Source organism: Amblyomma mixtum, chromosome 9 (assembly GCF_055824585.1).
Source record: "Amblyomma mixtum isolate Tamu chromosome 9, ASM5582458v1, whole genome shotgun sequence".
Classification (NCBI taxonomy): Eukaryota; Metazoa; Arthropoda; class Arachnida; order Ixodida; family Ixodidae; genus Amblyomma; species Amblyomma mixtum.
In genome coordinates, this window is record NC_143020.1 from 9567216 (window position 1) to 9582496 (window position 15281).

The window sequence follows — 15281 nt, forward strand, 5'->3', positions numbered from 1 at the left end:
GCGGCGGCCGTAGAGGAGAAACTATGTCACCTATGCTTATAACTCCGCTGCTCAAGCCACCACCGGATTCTCTCCGTAGAGGAGAAACTATGGAGAGAATCCGGTGGTGGCTTGAGCAGTGGAGTTATAAGCATAGGTGACCAAATGTAGAACGCGGTCCCAGTTGCAGTGATCGGAAGCTACATACATGGCCAGCATGTCGCCAAGAGTGCGGTTGCCTTGCAAAAGTCCTGCCCAGAACTTATGGCCGCTAGCTTCTATGAACAAATCCTCCGGCTTTCTGCTTCTGGGTATCCTACTCATGTACTTGTCAGCGTCACGGAGGGCATTCTTAAACTGAAATGTGAAACACCGTAGTGGAAGGCTGCGTACCAGTCGCAGCCTTCCAGTCGCAGTACCACTCGCAGCTTCCGCAGGCGGGCGCCAGGTGCAACGATACGGCAGTAAATCGCGAAAAAAAACGTGCTATCCACCTTTATCGCTAAAATGCTTGCCGCATTTATAGAGTTTAGCAGTCAACCTCTTGTTCACATGTAAAAGAGCAGCTCCAAAAGTTTGGTTCCGTAACCCTTTAATGTCATGTATCTGTTGCTTTTGGTTTCGAAGTAATGTATTGGACCTTTGCTTGTTTGTGTTTATGTGCACTTGTTGATCGGCTGTTTGTGTCACGTGCTTGTTGTATATAAGTACTTATGCGCGTCCAATAAATTGGCAGTGGCTTAGCTCTCCTATGCCAGGATATACGTAGCGTGAGATGAGGGCGAGGTGTCGAAATCTCGGTGGACACCTGAAACAGTGTGAAGGCGCATAACTGCCCTCTTGGAACAGTGGACACCTCAACCATGTTCAAGCTAAGTGGCGGTAGTAACAGGTTCGTTGCACTTCTTGCACGTCGTACAAACCCTGGTCACGGCTCCACCTTCTTCGCCCCACTCAGACGCCGCCAAACTCAACGTTTCACGCATGTCGCTGCTCACCGGCGTCAAGTCTTTTAATTTGGCATAGTCTTTCACACACGTCGCACACATACCCAAACGGATTGTACACAAAGTCTTCCTGAAAGGCCCGAGTCGCTCTGGCACTTTCACTGAGTTTCATCGTATGGTCCGTCGATCCGCGAGTTTTGACATCGTCTTGAGGCTGCTGCTGAGAGGCTTCGGCACGCCGCTCAGCCTCCTGGCGACGCCACTTTGCTAGGCGTTCCTCTCATTGCTCTGGCGTCTCCGCTGCGCGCTTGGCCTTAGCCTGTTCGTTCATCCTCTGGTTGAACCGCTAACTGCCAGGCAAGAACTTCGGTATCCGGCAAATTCAACTTTTCCGCTCTTCTGCGCCGCTCAGCACCGGCATTGCTTTCCTACTCCATTGCTGTAGTAGTTCTTGTTATTAGCCTTTGAAAAGATAGCAAATACCTACACTGGGGGATCGGCCAAGAATTGGGAGGCACAGGTTGCTATTCACCTGCAGATACTAAAGGCAGAGCAACATCAACGGAGTCTACCACAAGGAGGGCAGGGAGTGTAAAAATATAACAGTTTAGATTGAAGAGAGAGAGAGAAAAAAGAAAAAAATGAGGAAGTGATTAATTCGAAATGCAATCAAGCATATAAAACAAAATACTGTAAGCTTTAGCAAGGCAGTCGATGAGAATCCAGCAAAAAATTTTGAAGAGCTTCACAAACAGGCCTGTGGCTGAACCCAAGCGTGGTGGCGCCAAATGACAGCAAGAGTGGGGTGATCAAACTAAGTCCAAGATGCTGTAACGGCAACTCCAGCAGACTTCTTCCTCATCATCCTCTCCTTCTTCTTGTTCAGTAAGGCGCACCAGCTGTGACGTCACTCGCTCCTCGCGCATGCGCAGCTTGGCTCATCCATGCTCACTCGAAACTGCTCATCCACAGCGCAGCTTGACTCATCCATGCTCACTCGAAACTGCTCATCCACAGCCAGTGTAGCTCACCCCACAATAAATTTCGTCTTTGTTCCGAGTTTGCATCGAGTATTGTGTTCATGCGGTCGCCTCCCCCGATACCACAGCACTCTACTTTGCTGAAAATTACAAATTTAAATTATCCTCATTGTGCGGGCTGACCTACGCGTTGTTCCCTCACCAGCATCATTATGGCCCTCAGCCTAACTATGCCCACTGCAAGACAAAGGCCCCTCCCATATACATCCGAATAACCCTTTGCTAAGCAAGCTGGGGCCAATTTTTCCAAAAGATGGCGCTAGTTGCTGAATGTCCAGGATAGCTGGGCATGTATTTTTGTCTTATTGCAAGTGTGTCTAGATTTCTGCTTTCTCTCAAAGTGGCGTATGCGCATCTTTAGAGAGGACTTCCTCGCTCATTGCACAGCAGCGCATCTGAAGGTGCCATATTTTTCGTCATGAAACTCCTCCCTGCAGCTTTGTTTCTGGCCCTTTAACGGAAAGTGAGCCTCGTGCATCACGCGCATTAGGTACTAAAGTTAGCATCAACAAATAGTGGTGCGTAAGCTCTACGGCACGGCTGTTTTCATACGACTACAAGCTTCGTAGTTCTCGACGGAGCAACAATGCATGGTGGCGGAAAATTTCTAAGCACTCGCTATGCTTTCAAATCACTGGCAACGAATATTCGAACTGTGCACCGTAGAAGGAACGGACAACGATTGTTAAATCGCAACAGCAACAATTAAGGCCACTATTTGCAAATTTCTTTCTCGGTCCTTCCACTTTTTCTTCGCCTACATGGCGCTTCCTCTTCCTTTGCATCGCTCCTGAGTTACGTCACGTCATTCGCTCGTGTCGTTCACGCGCCACCGTTCGACTGCGCCGCCAGCCTGGCTGACCGTTGCATCGCTGGCAGTTGTTCCGTCATCACTAGTTCTGCAGGTCCCAGCGTCGCACGAGGACCAAACCATGGACCCGTCCAAGCCCTCCACCTCAATTAGACTCCCAGGTCCCGCAGGACCCAGGTCCACGAAGATCCGAGTCCCCCAGGTTCCCATGACCCCAGGACCGAGGTCCCCCAGGGCCTCTCCGCTGGCCGAGACACAAGCCAGGCGTGTGTCGGTAGACGACAGCTTCGACTCCGATTTGTCATCCGAAGACGTAAGCCCCGGCGCTCTTTCCAACACCATCGGCGATCGTAGTGGACGCGATGGTCCCCGGTGGTAGCCCCGCGTGCCTTTAGATTCGCGCGACGAGGTTCAAATCCCGTGTTGGGCCGTCGGCACGAAGTGAAGGTTTCCCTCGCCTGAACACGAATGAGACCAGTTCTCGCTCTTTTTTGCCGCCCTAGCGCGGAGGGTCGGCATAATTAACGGACAATCCTAAAGTAACCGTTGCGCAACTTTGATATAGCGTAACATGGAAAGCGAGGGGAGGAATGAAGAAAGATCCGGGCGGCTGACTTTGATGTCTCTCTACGTCGGTACCCTCACTGCTCACTATGCCCATGCTGTCTAGAGTGCTGGTGCAGATCATTCTGCACAATTGGATAGATTCCGACGGGCTTTGAGGTGAGGGCTGAGCAAAGCCAGCGCTCAATGCCAAATCACGACTCATCGTTTCTTTTAATACACTTTTTCTTCAATACTTTTGGGAGTGTAGGGTTCCGTTGTGTTTGTTTGCATGTTTGTTTGCATTAAGTTGTACCATGCCTACTTTCGTGCTTTATTATGGGCTGCATTTATTAACAATTCTTGCTTCTGTAGAGCAACTGCCTTATGTTTGGTCCTTATTCCGCGTACTCAGCTTCACGCCCACGTGCTTGCAACGGCTCGTTCGTTCGTTTAGAGAGAGACAGCAGGCTGCTCTGCGTGTCCATCAGAACTGGGTAATGGGATTAAGCGTTCTTTCACGCTGTAGCTAATCGGTAGTTAACAAGGTGACGGTAGCCAGCCCAGCAAACTGTACTTGTCAAATAGCTGCATATTTCAATTAAAGGCGAAGGGCCCGTCACTTAGATGCAGTACCTCATTTGCGCGGCGAAAGATATGGCGAAATATATTCCGTCCCAAGTGTGCACGCGACAAATTGCAGATATCTTGGGAGCGATTGCTGCGAAAATGCTTCTAACGGTTGGCCACAGAACTTACAGCAGTCTGCCGAGGCTATCTTCTCCTCCCTCTTCCTCTCCTGCACCTTTCTTTTTATGCGAAGCATATTACTCGCACAACCGAGCTCTTCCTTGCTGCGCCGCGCACGGCCGCGTAGCTACCACTTGACCTTCATTGGCGCACCACGTGATATGACGTCACAACAGCTGTGAAAGCTGGGGCCTCGTGCGCTCGCTCGCGGACGCGCAGCCTCCACCGGCGGCCTAACTCCCGCTCCTACCGCTAGAAGATACTGACGTCACGCAAAAAGCGACGCACTCGTTGAGTCAGTTCAGCAGCGATATGTCGGCCAGGGAGAGGGCGGCTCGCCAGACCGAAAAACTATGCTTCGCATCCTAGGCTTAACCATAAGCTAAGCCAGGCCATTTTTTTTGCGCGTTCACCTGGACATTAAAAATTCAGGGGGCACTTTGACTGTCTAAAGTGCGTAGAGGCAAAAGCGTTTTCCGCACCACTTTGCTCATGGTGACGTCACCACTGGATGACATCACACATAATTGATGATGATGTAATGACTAATTACTAATTAAGGACTAATTTATGATTATTCACTCAGCACTAGTTGACTGCTAATTAATGACGCTTAGGCTTCGCCTTTAGCAGTGGAAAACGACAGCGTGTTGTAGCGCTGCCAGGGAGTCCACGGGACGCCACCATCCGTTCGGCGCGATGCCTTGCCCTTTGAACGCAACGCTTTTTGAGGAAAGGAAATGGAGCTGTAATTCTCAGTCATCGCAGTGGACACCTTAACCGCACCGTACAAGAAGGGAAGAAGTGGCAGTGAAAGAAGAAAGAGGAGCGGTAATGAAGAAACTGAAAATTGTATTTGAGGAAAGGAAATTACACAGTAACTGTCTCACATATCTCGGTGGACACACGTCAAAACGCAGACACATCTGTCAACACGGCTGCCGACACAGCTGTCGACACGCCTGCCGACACGGACGCAGACACGGCTGCCGACACGGATTGCTAACGGCAGCATGAGGCATTAAAGGCTTTCGCCTTAACCTGTCCTCCGGTCTGCGCGCCCATGTGTGAAGTGTACACGGAGCATAGCCATGCACATACTGCTTGTTTTGTAAAACAAATCGCTGTAGCTACAGCTATACAGATTGGACACAGAGTGGACACATTGCTTTTGGCACAAAGTGTAGGGCTGAAATGGACGAAAGTCTGGCGTATTAGGGCCAGAATGCATTGCAGCACTTAAGAGAGTAGGTCATGCATGCTAGCGTTGTGTGACCGCCAAAACGAGGAAGGTCCTTCAGGGCCTCACAGCGGGTGGGCAAGCGGAGGAGGACCGGAAAACGATGCTTTCATAATAAGAAATGCACCGCAAAAAGTTTTGTGAACCCTGTGTGCTGTTGGGATTCAGGTAGCGTGGTCGAGCCGGAGAAGGGACGAGGAAGTCGTAGACGCGTTATGAAGAAAACATGGAAAACTTTATGCAGGTGCCGGGACCTCGTCAGGCCAATTGGCCTTTTGCCCCGGCTCCCTCTTTCTGTAGAAAGAAAGAAAATAAATTTCAATTCAATTCAATTCAATTATTTGCGTAACGTACAAGTAAAAGAAGAAAGGCACCTTCTGAGTAAACGGGAGCCTCTCGGTCGCACTCGCTGCCGAGTTTTATAGTTTCTTCCTTCCCTGAAACGCCTGCATAAAGGCAGGGTTTCCCGAAGAACGTGTGTCCCCAAAAACTCGCTCTGGCACTAATCAAATACGTTCTCTCCAGTGGGCACGCCCCAGTCACGTGTTGAGCTTGAGGATGAGGAGGATGCCATCTACGTGGCGTAGTCAGCGTGAGTGGCGTCCCTACGATCTGCAGGCGGCCGCACTAGTGGCTTACACTTGCTTTATATGAGTGCAAGACCACAACGCCCCGGGCCACGTGCAAGGCAACGCGGTGAAAGGAAACCGCTCATTCGTGATGAATGGCGTGCTCAAACATGGAGACTGGCCCTAGCTGACCCCCGGGTCGCCTCTGGGGGGTCCATTACGGCACGAGCTGTATTCGTCATGCGGTCTCCCACCGGTGGTGGTGAAAAACATTTATAATGCAATAAATATTTACAGAGAGGTGATTGGGGTAGGCCCTATTGGCCCTTTCCCCTAACAATACTAGGTGGAGCCCCTATTCCGGGGCCCCATTGGCAAGCAACGCCGTACGCGTCCGGTGAACCAAGGCCTTTTGGGTCTTTAAGTCCTGACAGCCGAGCAGGGCCGCCTCCCAGTCCTCTCTGGTGGGGTTGGGGTTGGGGGGGATATATGGGTTTGACTGACACGCCCAAACCATGTGGAAGGTGTCAGCCACCTTCCCACAGAACTGGCACGCGCCATCAAAGGATGTATTGAAATGTTTAAGCACCGCCGGGCACAGTACAGTGTTAGTAAGAATTTTGATGAGGAGGCGCTCGTCAGCGCGATCCAGACCCTTACAATGGACCGGGTAGCGCCGGTGCTCCTCCTTGTAGTAATCGGTGATTTGTTTGAATGAAATGGCCAGATTGTCTGATTGGGAGTACCCTTCCAAGGACAGGGAGATAGCCCGGGGAGAGAGTGCGCGGGCGGCCTGATCGGCCTGTTCGTTTCCCTGGAGTCCCTGGTGACCGGGGGCCCAAATCAGGTTGCGTGGAGTTGGATCTTCAGATCGACAGCTATATTCCAGTATGCGCCAGGCAAGCGGGGGAGCCCAGCCCAACTCGTAGTTCCGACAGGCCCCTCGCGAGTCGGTGATGCTGTGTTTCGACTTGGGAGTAGTGAGAGCAAGAGCAATGGCAATCTCCTCCGCGTGTGTTGCGCTGTAGGCTTTGAAAGTGAGTCCGTTGACTGTGTTTGTGTTGTGTACGTTAAAACAGATGCTTGGGCAAGTTGGTAACTCATTTTCATCGGAACAGCGCGCACTAAGACACGGACAAGAAGGGAGACACGACACACACGAGCGCTGACTTTCAACTGGTGTTTATTGTTTGGAACGAGGCATATATACACAGTTCCAACAACACAAGGAAAACAACCATCCATTCATAGATTCATAGTCAATTCATGCATGTCACACTGAACAAGAACGATAACAACATTATCATTTTCCCTTCACTAAAAATGCCAATTCTTTTGAACTGATCGATAAAGAGGGGCTACTGACGCATGCGTCTTTAGACCAGGCGATGTGCGCTGCTTCGATTATTTCGCGTGTTAATTGGTCACTGTGTTTACTTAAAATTCGTGTGCTAGTGAAGTCAGGGTGGCAAGTTTTGTTTTCACAGTCTCTACAATGAATCCCGAGATGCCCTTTTACTGTGTTATGCACGTTATTATTATGCTCCTTCAGGCGTTCATTGAGGCATCTCCCCGTCTGACCAACATACAGCTTGCAGCATGACAAAGGAATGGCATACACTACACCTTCTTCACATGACACGAATCGATTTTCATGCTTGATGTCGCAATCTCTGGGAACGAAATCAGTATTAACCATTTTGCACATCTTCCCAAGCTTATCTGGAGCCGAAAATATAACCTTAACTCGTGCTCTATTCGCTATCTTTTTTAGTCTGTGGGAGAAATGATGAATGTAAGGTACAACAGTAAATTTTTCTTTTTCCTTCCGCGTCTCTGAATCTGCCTGCTTCCCTTTCCCATTTTGGCTCAAGCTACTGAGAATAGATTCGGACACTGATACTAGTAGCTGCTTCGGATAACCAGCCTTAACGAGCCGATCGGTTTGGAGAAGGAAACTATCTTGTATGGAGTGCATGCAGGATTTGTTAAGCGCGTTGTGATAGCATGACTTCCCCACGGCACGTTTCACCAGCTTAGAATGGGATGACATAAAAGAGAGCAATGGCTTTCTGCTTCGTGGCTGGTAAGACCAACACATGTGATGGTGCATTAATCTGAGTTTGAGGTCTAAAAATTGGATGACATTGTTTTCTGGCACTTCAGTAGTTAGTATGAGGGGATGAAGGCACTCAACAAAGTTAGCTTTGATCTGCGTACAGACTGCGTCAAATTCTTCCACATTAGAGTCTATAAGAACGAGAAAGTCATCTACATATCGAAAACATTGTACAACCTTTGACCCTTTCAATTTTTCTTGAAGCATTCTACCCTTTTGTGCTAACAACAAGTCACTAAGCACGGGAGCTATGCATGACCCGATGCAAACTCCTCGTTTTTGCAGGTAAAACTCACCATCCCAGGAAATGAAGGTAGAAGTTAAATACACTTGAAGTAGTTCTAAAAAGCCTTCGGCGGATATGCCGTTCTTGTTTTGGAATTCAATTACTCCTTGCTGGTCAATACATTCTTCTAAGCACGCGAAGAGCTCGTCATGTGGTAGTGAATAATATAGGTCCTTGACGTCAAAAGAGCAGGCCATCAGTCCCTTGTTCTTGTTAGTTTCTAAAAACTGGATTACATCCTGCGAATTTTTTACCTGGAAAGGATAGTCCAACGTGAGCGAATTTAAGATCTTCTTTAGAAAAACGGCTACATTTTTCTGCCAGGTGCCTCTCTCAGATACGATCACACGAAACGGACACTCTGGTTTGTGGGTTTTTGCGCTAAAAAACACTTGTAAACTAAGGCCTTCACTTTTATCGGCTCTTTTCGTTAACAGATCAAGGTTAAGTTTTTTGCACACTCTCTTGGCCTTAGCTTTAATTCTTTTCAGATTAAGGTTCTTGGCCACAGAAAACGAAGACAGAATAGCTTCCCTACCCTTCTTGACGTACAAATGGGAGGGTAGCACTAGGAATCCCCCTTCCTTGTCGGCTGGGAGCAAACGCAGCGAATTTCCCTTCAAATAGGAGACAGTTCGCCGAACCGAGACGGTGTTAACTGGGGCCTTGCAACGCAGAAGCGCATCAACTCCTTCAGACACGCACCTATCGGATTCTGCCACCGGTGCCAACCTGGACACCTGCCTCACCATGCTCAGAAGTTCTGCGGGCGACCTTTTGGGTTCCGTGGCGTACTTCGGCCCCTGGGAGAGAACACGACGCACTTCCGTAGGCAGCGACACGTTCCCTGCGGTGTGGATTACATTCTCTGTCGTGTGCTTCTTTCTGGCCGGTGATGCCCGGAGCTGGAAAAGGGTTTGGTGCCACAAGAAGTCAGCCGTTGTGTTCGCTAAATCAGAAAGCTCTTTCCATTTCTTCTTTCTATGTGGTGGGGCTTCGGTTCTTTGCAGCAGAAGAAAAAGACTGCGCCTGTAAAACCGAGCTTGTCTGTTCCATTCAGCCTTCAGGATGTGGCAAATTCTTGAGCAATGGCCCTGCGAAGGCTGGAATCCTCCAAACAGCTGCAGAACGTATGTTGGAACACGTTTTTCCTTGACGAGAAAAGCCAATGATCGAGCGTTGCATACGGCGACAGCAATGTAGGTGACGAGAATACATGGATGGACGGACAGACAATTAATAGGGCCCGATGTACTAGAAATGAAATTCGTTAAAACAGATGCTTGGGCAAGTTGGTAACTCATTTTCATCGGAACAGCGCGCACTAAGACACGGACAAGAAGGGAGACACGACACACACGAGCGCTGACTTTCAACTGGTGTTTATTGTTTGGAACGAGGCATATATACACAGTTCCAACAACACAAGGAAAACAACCATCCATTCATAGATTCATAGTCAATTCATGCATGTCACACTGAACAAGAACGATAACAACATTATCATTTTCCCTTCACTAAAAATGCCAATTCTTTTGAACTGATCGATAAAGATAAATTTTAAGTAAACATAAATTTTAAGTAAACGATAAATTTTAAGTAAACACAGTGACCAATTAACACGCGAAATAATCGAAGCAGCGCACATCGAAGCAGCGCACATTTTAAGTAAACGATAAATTTTAAGTAAACACAGTGACCAATTAACACGCGAAATAATCGAAGCAGCGCACATCGCCTGGTCTAAAGACGCATGCGTCAGTAGCCCCTCTTTATCGATCAGTTCAAAAGAATTGGCATTTTTAGTGAAGGGAAAATGATAATGTTGTTATCGTTCTTGTTCAGTGTGACATGCATGAATTGACTATGAATCTATGAATGGATGGTTGTTTTCCTTGTGTTGTTGGAACTGTGTATATATGCCTCGTTCCAAACAATAAACACCAGTTGAAAGTCAGCGCTCGTGTGTGTCGTGTCTCCCTTCTTGTCCGTGTCTTAGTGCGCGCTGTTCCGATGAAAATGTTGTGTACGACTGCGGCCGTGTACCACACCCCGTGGTGTGGGCCGGCAACGTCCTCGTAATACACATGTTGTTGGTTACCATAGCATCGCGCCAACGCTTCCGCGCGCGCCTGGCGACTACCGCTATGGTCTTCTAATCCACTTGGGCAGAAAGGGAGCGCGCGCATAATAGTACCACTTTTTTTCAAGGCCATGGGTGCTGAGCGGTAGCTGTCTAAGCGGATTTACGACACACAAACAAAATATGAAGCAGAAAACTTACGCCATGGTGTATCCATTAGCTGTTTCAGACACCGTTTCCTCTCTCGGGTGCGGAAACAGAGTGACGGCTACAGGTTAATGAAGCATCTGACCACTGCGTCACATGATCTATGCGCCAGACATGCCGCAATCAGTCATAGCGACATCTGATGTTGGAAAAAGGAATGGTACGCTTACAGACGTCGGGGGAATAGAGCTCCTAGTAGCACTGGGCGAACAGATAACGGCGCCAGGTGCGATTCGGAGTCTACGAGAGAATGGGACACCACACCACAATGAGTAATCAACCTCTTTTGTCTCCATGCAGCGGTACGGAATATCCATCTGGCAAAGAATAATCGCCCACATTCGGCCCGACGGGGAGGCTACCATGCATCGCTGCGAGGATTGCGAGAACTTCCACCTTCCAGGCAAACTCACTGCGCACAGTGTGTACCGGCATCAGGGCAACGAAGCCGCCCCGTGTGAAAGAAGAGTGCCATGTCGCCTGAGCCAGGCGCCGTGCAAGAGCAAACGAAGAATGGCTCTGTACGCTGGGACACACATCGGGGAGATGCTCTGCGCGAAGTGCGGAGCAGAGTTTGCTTGCGCAGCCACTCCGGCTGCACACAAGCAGTTTCACAAGACGGGCGGACGCTTCATGCGCGGCTTCTGCCAGAGGCTTTCCGCGCACAACAGCGATCGCGAGGAGCACATCCGCGTGGAGCACCCCCGCCAACGTCGGATGAAACGTCCCCGCTTTTCAACTACCAACTAGGCCAGCACGGGACATGAAGGCAGTGTGGACGTCGAACCAGAAATGGCCGCTGAAACTTGTGCCATAGAGTAAATGTCGCGGCTCGAATTAAGAGTAGCGTAACTATACTGTGAAATCAAGACCTATATTGTTTGATGTGGTTGAACGGATGTTTTCGTGCCAGAAAGCAAAAATCACAGAAAAAAAGAAATGAGAAAACTAAAAGTGTTTTGAATGGCAGGCTGCTCAAAGCTTTATGAAACAGAAACATTGCGCCAACGCGAAGTATCATAATAGGGACCGCAGGAACCAAACCCACTGTGGCCGAGCCCTCCGGCGCAGGAAATGCGCGCGAGACAAATAAATATTAGGCACATATTGGTAGTGTATATATATATCCACGTGAGCGACGTGACCCGCGTTGGACTAAGTCGTGCAATTGCGGCGGTGGCATAGATCCCCGCCGATGAAGCAAGTGAGGGCGTCGTGTGCCCCAACCTCCAGCAGAATATCGTCGTGGGGAGCACCTCCAAAAGAGAGCACGCCGACCGATACGCTGCAGTAGGAAAGATCGACATACGCTGCAGGGCACACGAAGTACCTACGAAGTGGCCCCCACGGCACGGTGGCCTCACGGATACGGCCCAGCAGACTCATGACAATGTTGTGCGCAAGTATAACCCAACGACCCTATAGGCAAACCGGATCGGTAAGATCCGGTCAATCGTCATTGCCTTCGAAGGGCACAAAGTACCCAATTACGTGACATACGGTAGCCTGCTCACGGAGTGCACGTTGCACAGAAAACAAATCGACGTATGCTAGGCGTGCGGAAGAGTGGGCCACAGAATGGACGTGAGCCCGGATCTTTCGAACAACTGCCTAGGGTGCGGAATCTCCTAACCCGCCGAAGACCACGGATGTGTCTCGAAGTGTTGCCTGTGCGGAGGCGAACACCTGACCGCGGACAAGGCTTGCAAAGCCCGCTTGAAGACGACCTACGTCGTCCGCTGGCGGCGCTGGGAACGCTGGCGGCGCTGGGAACGCTGGCGGCGCTGGGAACGGCGCCGAGCGAAGGAAGACGCCGCGGTAAGGAATCGAGGCCTTAAAGAGGACGATGCCGTGCGCTTTGTACGCGCGTTCGTCGCGTCACGAGTTACCTACTCCGCCCCGTATCTCCAGCGGAAGACGGCGAATAGGGAAACCTTAAACGCGATGCTTCGTAAGGCAACGAAGCAAACACTGGGCATCTCTATATACTCGTCCACGAAAAGACTGCTAGCAATGGGCGCCCACAACACGATTTAGGAGCGCATCAAAGCACACCTATCTAATCAGAGAATCCGGCTCAGTCACACGGAACACGGGCGAGCCGCCCTGCGCGCCATGGGATGGCAGATCGAGCCAGTACCCATCAAGGCGGCCTTCCGGAAGACTGGAATACGAATATTCAGACCAAACCCCTTCCCCGGAACATGACGCCGGTCAAGGACGACGAGAGGCGCACCGCGCGGGACAGTCATAGCCCGGTAACTGGAAGAGAACCCCAGGGTCCCCTACGCGGACGCCCCGCTCCGAAAACACAGTAACCGTGCAGCGGTGGTGATTATGTCAAAAGGCAGGCTGGTCGTCAGCGCGTCCCTGAAGACAACAGACCCTGTGGTTGCCGAAGAAGCGGCCGTGGTCCTCGCACTCGCACAACCCAGAGAGGACACCGTGATCGCCAACACAAAGACAGCCTATGGGAGCTTCGGCAGGAGGGTAATCTCCTCCGCGGCCAAGCCATTCTATTCAAGTGCAAGCCTCCGGGAAGAGCCATAGAGCTCGTGTGGGTCCCGGCTCACTCGCAGGTAGCAGGCAACACCATCATCGACTATCAGGCCCGAGAAATGTCAATCCGGGCCGAGCACGAGCCGGAAGAGCTACCGCGGCTAGTTACCAGCTTTCGGGACATTACCCGAATGTACCAAGAGGAAAGGTGCAGACAGCCAGAACCGCACCTCAAACTCACCAGGCAACAACAGATGATCCTGCGTCGAGCGCAGGGTGGATGGCTTGCGCATCCCCTACTGATGAACCGCATGTACCGTGCTGAACACGGTGCGCTCTGTCCTTTTTTAAAAAAAGAGAAAACGGCACCGTGCCGCGCGTCTTGGCAGAGTGCACAGAACTCAAGACCCTACCCCTTCCTCCCCTATCCGCCAACACCCCCAGTCCCCAACCCCTTCAGCGATGGGAGACCTTGTTGTGCAGCCCCGCCCTACTGATTCTGAAGCTCGCACTGACGGACAGGGGCCAGGAGCTGTTTGGAACGTATGGGCCCGTCTGGTGTCTGCGTTCACCGATTTATTTCGGGCCCAGTGAATGCTGATTCATCATTCATCATCATCTCTGTACTGCCAAAATGAGATACAATGGTTAGTCGTGTGTGCAAATGCGAATAATATCCGCGAAGAATATACCGGACTCAACGCAGTACCATTTACAGCGACAATTGTAATACGTGCTAAGCGTATGGAATTGACGGATGATGATAAGAATTTGAGGACACTTAAGTCTGCTTTCCTGGAAGAACGCGAACGCATGTCCTTGATCATGATTTTTTATTGCGAAAGCAATACTACTCGCACTTTCAAGCCTTCGCGTGGCCCGGTGCCTTCTTGTAGGCTTCTTGGCCCAGTGCCTCCTTGTAGGCTGTTCTGATTATGACGTCTAGGTGCCTGATGTCACGCTTTTTTAGGCGGAGGTAGGGTGCTGCGTAGACGACGCGGCTTACGACGAAAGCCTGCACCAGTCGCAGGGTATATTCTTCTCGCATCCCTGATTTCCGCGTCGTTATCCTGGCGATCATCCTGGCGACTTGCTCGCTCACAAGCCGTAGTTTTTAGAGGGTGAGAAGTTTGTTGCCGTTGTTATTTATCTACGGACCCAGTATCTTGAGGGTTTGAACTTCCTTGATGGGCGAGTTGTCAACGCGGACGTTGATGGTGTCCTGATTATTGCGTTGACGAAAGACTATGAGTTCAGATTTTTCGGGAGAGCAGGTGAGTCCACACACCTGTGCATAATTTTGAACTGTTGTCGCCGGTGTTTGTAGCTGTTCTTCAATCATTCCCATACTTCCTGTGGTTGTCCAGATGGTTATATCATCAACGTACAGGGCGTGGCGTATGCCCTGTACCTGATTGAGAAGAGGTGGGAGATTTAGTAGTGCAATGTTGAAGAGAAGTGGGGATAGTACTGCCCCTTGCGGAGTGCCTCTCGTGCCCATCTTCACTTGCGTTGTGTGTTTTGTGCCGGTGCTGATGTTGACGGTTCTGTCCGTAAGGAAATCGCAGATGTATGAGTGAACTATATCACACCATACTACGACAGGAATTGGAAACCTACGGTTTTAGAGGGAAAATTTGTGATCTAATTAAAAGCTATTTTACCGGACGGAAACAATATGTTGTCGTGAACAATTTAGCCTCACTACCGCAAAGCATTAATCTAGGTGTGCCTCAGGGCTCCGTGCTTGGGCCGCTATTCTTTTCCCTGTATATTAATGACTTTCCATCAACGCTGAAATATTCGAAAGCTGTAATATATGCCGATGACACTGCATTACTTTTTACAGGGGAAAATTTAGAGGCACTTAAATGTATCATTAATGAAGAGCGTAGTGAAGTTTCGCAGTGGTTTAAAAGTAATCGGTTAACCCTTAATACTGAGAAAATAAAGTACACCGTGTTTCACTAGCGCAGGAAGAACATGAACTACGAACATATATCTGTAACTATCGACAACACCACTCTGCTTAAGGTGCCCCAATACAAGTATCTTGGTGTCCTGTTCGCGTCTGATATGCACTGGAAAGAACAAATTAATAATATTTGCTCCAAATTAGCCTATGGTTGTCATGTTTTACTAAAGGCCAGGGACTGCTTTGATCTTCCAATTCTACGCATTCTGTATTTCGCCTTTGTGCACAGTCAA

At 49.8% G+C, this 15281-nt stretch overlaps 1 long non-coding RNA gene and 1 pseudogene across 1 annotated transcript in view; both read left to right on the forward strand.

Moving 5' to 3' along the window:
* Positions 1–15281, forward strand: part of LOC149328267 (uncharacterized) — a 93688-nt gene that overhangs the window by 54031 nt on the left and 24376 nt on the right. The window lies entirely within an intron of this gene.
* On the forward strand, positions 10292–14185 carry LOC149328269 (uncharacterized; annotated as a pseudogene).